Source organism: Lactuca sativa, chromosome 8 (genome assembly GCF_002870075.4).
Source record: "Lactuca sativa cultivar Salinas chromosome 8, Lsat_Salinas_v11, whole genome shotgun sequence".
Classification (NCBI taxonomy): Eukaryota; Viridiplantae; Streptophyta; class Magnoliopsida; order Asterales; family Asteraceae; genus Lactuca; species Lactuca sativa.
Window position 1 is genome coordinate 30447058 of NC_056630.2, and position 4217 is coordinate 30451274.

General features: G+C 31.9%; 1 long non-coding RNA gene across 4 annotated transcripts; it reads left to right on the top strand.

The window, feature by feature from the left end:
• Positions 1-412: 412 nt before the first annotated feature.
• On the top strand, positions 413-3898 carry LOC122195759 (uncharacterized). Of its 4 annotated transcripts, none has more exons than XR_006186464.2 (3): positions 432-935; positions 1272-1460; positions 3475-3898. It is a non-coding gene; the product is annotated as an uncharacterized LOC122195759 (long non-coding RNA). The 4 variants fall into 4 exon arrangements; XR_006186463.2 differs by lacking the exon at positions 3475-3898 and adding an exon at positions 1924-3462; XR_006186461.2 differs by lacking the exon at positions 3475-3898 and adding an exon at positions 1694-3462 and having other exon boundaries at positions 434-935.
• The last annotated feature ends 319 nt before the right edge of the window (positions 3899-4217 follow it).

Below are 4217 nucleotides of genomic sequence, written 5' to 3' on the forward strand. Positions count from 1 at the left end.
ATTGAGTTTAATTTCTCACAGAAACTTGATTTCTTCCGTTAATATATATATATATATATATATATATATATATATATATATATATATATATATATATATATATATATATATATATATATATATATATATCTTACTACTTTATAAATGAAATCTTATTATTTCCAAAAATAGATTGAATATAATAATATTATTTTTTTAGACGTCCAAACCATTAAGCTGATAGTACAAGTAGTCATCAATAAAATAATATTAAATTTTAAATTTAAACTCATTTAAATTAAATTGTACAAAAAATCATACAGTACATACAACTGCTCAATGCAATACATTATTTTTCATTTTGACCCGGTTGATTAAAGTCTTATCAGCCTATTGATTCGGCTGCAAATCTTGATTTTTAGCTTAACGCAAATGATTCTCTATTCATTAATAGTAGGAGCCTCATTTAAATTGGAGAAAGAAACCAAAACCCCGCTTCCAGAATTCATCTTTCTCCATCCATCTCTGGCTTTTTGAGTTTACATCCTCCGCCTTTGACCACACTCTTTTGTATCACTTCTGCATATATTTCTCATTGAGTTCGATAAGTCATAGCCAGAGCACAACCAACGTATCCCCGCACCACCACCAAGCCACCCCACAATACCGTTGAATAAGTATTCCCTCACGTGTAGCCAATTGATTCGGTCAAACATGAGATACACGTTATATAAAAGCATCTCCTCTCCCAGTCAGTCAAAACCCTAAAATTCTAAACTCTCTCAAATGGAAACCAACGCATCTTCACCACTGTCACCCCTGATGCTTCCAACCCACGATTTCGATTTTAGGGTTTTTTTTGTTTTAAAAAGATAAATGATTTAGTTAGCAGAGGGAACCAACCTCAAAAGTTTGAACCATATCCAGTGAGATTTCATTTCTTGATGTAATTTAAGGTATGATTTTTTGTTCATGGGTTTTCTTCTCCATATCTAATTCAAACATTTTTCGAATTTGTGGAAAGATGATGTTTTATTTCACATATGCTGATATGCATTAGCATTTTTGGAAAAATCATGTTTTGTTCTCCCAAGTATGTCAAATATCATCATTAATCCCCTTGACCAGATGAAAAAAAATGTGCTTGGTTATATAATGTATTTATTTTGTTTTTTCATCATATTTAAACGGAGTCTATTATAAATCTGTTTGTTAAAATGTATGAAAAAAGATTTTTTTTAATTAATAACAAGGAGGCTAAATGCAAAAAATGGTTGTGAGACTAAATGCAGAGATTTGGAGGAAGGAAGCTATGATAACCAACCAACCAACTTCGAGAAGTTACATTTGTAATCATTTTCTTTTCCTTCTATTAAAGTGGGTTGCCTTTGTATTTGTATCCACATTGTCTAGCTTGAATCTGCTACCCAAGAACTGTGATGATGTTATTAAAGTTCAATGGAGATCCCTCATAATGAAAGGTAACTATATTTGTGGAATTAATCGTTAATGTTGCTTGTAATGTATAAAGTTTTTTTAGTTTTCAAAATGATTTGAAACATGTCAAGGAAGAAAGCAAATATTTGAAGATTCAATTTATAAACTTCTATGTAAGTTTGAAAGGCTGCATATTTATGACAATGAAAAAGGGATAATGCAGCTTTTGTGTATATCACACCCTAATACTTGCTCATGGAAACATTTGCTCTTTTAGGAATATAGCACACTTACATGTAGTATAAAAGAGTTTGATGGTGGTTAATCGGGGATGCCAATGCCTATGATGATTAAGGCATCGACAAGTACCTGCTTAGAAGCTTCTTATGGAATGATAGGATCACTAGATGACTACTGGTTTTTTGTTCTTTTAAAATTTTGATGCATATGATTATTAAGGCATTAATAAGTATTTGGTTACTGACCTTTTTTTATTTCTAATTGTAGCATTTTATCACAAATTTCATTGACTTTCAACTGGCTTGTCGTGGAAGGCTTATTCAAATTACAATGCTTTGTTTTCAAATGAACATTAAAATACAATGTTTATTAACAGACTTCACCCACATATGTTACAAAAACTTCACTATCTTCATCAATTACAACTAAAAATTAGCAATGACTTAACTGATAACAAACTACATGTCATTTTCTTATTTTTGTAAAACTTTTATTTTTAATTTTCCTCTTCTTATTAGCATTGCACTTTGAAAGTACAATGCTATAATTGGGATGTGTATTTCTATATTTTAATATTATCGTATTAATGTTCCTCTTCTTATTAGCATTGCACTTTTAGAACATGCATTCACCATTGAAAATTGAATTTCCATGTATGAGCGTCATCTTGAGGTATGAAACATATTTGGTCAAAAGTTTCAAAACTTTCTTTGAAAATATACAAGAGACTACTAAAGGGACTCGGTAAGCCCACTTGATAGACATATATTCATAACCCTCCAGGTACAAAAGTTGAACAATTACCCCACTAATGAAATTGTTCATGTTAAGTAGTTTCTTATTTATTGTTGGTTCATTCGTTAAGGCTTTAAAATGGCCGTTTAATATGACCCGGAGAAGTGGATCGGACCAAAAAATAACTGAAACCGGTCTCGGACCGAACCAGAAGTTCCTATAACTAGGCCGGTTCTTAGTTCCAATGTTTTGCATGTTTCGTTTTCGGATAAGAAGCAGACCAGAACCGGACCCAAGAAGCATGAATAAAACCGGACCGGACCAATATATGAAAAGTCTTTTTTTATCGACATGTTTCTATATGCCCATCTCATTCTTACCGCATTTTGTTTTTCACTCAAGCCTTCTATCGTGGCTCAATCTATTCAAAAGATGTCATAGTGGCATAATGTATCACTTTTTTGCAATATGGTTATTCCGTTTCTAATACAAGCATGTGGCAGTGGCACAATTCGATTGAAAATGAATGCAACAATCATCTATTCATCCAATGAAACAAAAAAAAATCTAATATAAACCAAAAGGGTTAGGCATATTAACTAAAACTACAAAAATACATATGTAATTTTACAACTAGCAGTTGATATTGATTATTGTTATTAGACCAACTCATCAAGCATTGAATCTATAAAACTTAGGTGATAATGTCTTAAAAAGTATAATTTCAACATTACTCCCTGAGATTTTCATAAAAAATTGATTTATTAGTTTTAGCTTCGAAATTATTATATAAAGTAGTCTAAGTTTGTAAGAAGGAAATATCATCATCAGACAAATATTAGAGGATTACGTTTAAGTCCCTAGACTTTATTCATTGTACGAGATAGAAATGTAATAGGCTGCTAAATCCGGTTCTAGACCCTGGAACTGAAACCGGTCTGGAACTGATATCCCTAATCTGGTCCGGTTTTTAATTTACATTTTCAAGCTTTTCCGGTTTTTGGTTAGGGTGGGGTCCGGCCCGTTGCTCATCCCTACTTTAATCTATTTTTTTGTCTATGTTGGCCGTGTTTGTGATTGTAGTTTGAAGGAGGTGATGAGATTTTGTGATAGGGATGGATACTATGATTGACCTAGAAGGCGTCCCCATGAATTTTCTGGCGAGGAGGGCGGAGCTCCAACTGATTATTACCCAGCTTTTAAAAATACCATAATATTTCTTTCTGTGAACATTTTTGCATTGGCATTACTCATTTGTGGTGTTTTGGCCATGTATCATGGTTTAGCATTTTGTAGGCTATCACTTTGTCCACTTATTTGTCAACATGATAAGAAAGCAACTTAGTATGAGTGAAACAATTTCTTTGAATTAAGAAATCTATGTCAAGATGATTGAGAAGTAATGGTGAATTTATTTGATTTGAATACAACTGTAAAGGGAAAATGTTCTTTACAGAGAAGTTATGGTACTATTCATTGTCCCAAAGCCGAATAATAAGAATAAGAGTATAATTGTTCCTTGAAATATAACATGTTTCCGAATTAAATTTATTGTCAAAAGTGACTATTCGCCGCACCGAATTAAACTAATTATTGAAAGTAACTATTCACCGCTGCCGCTTTGCGCAGGTACACAACTAGTATATATATATATATATATATATATATATATATATATATATATATATATATACACACACACACACACACTATCCGTTTACCCGCGCAAAGCGACGAGTGCGGATCAACAAAATGATATAAAAAAATTGTTAACCAAAATGACGAACAGATAAAGATTTCTTATACCTGGGCTAGGATTAAACGTA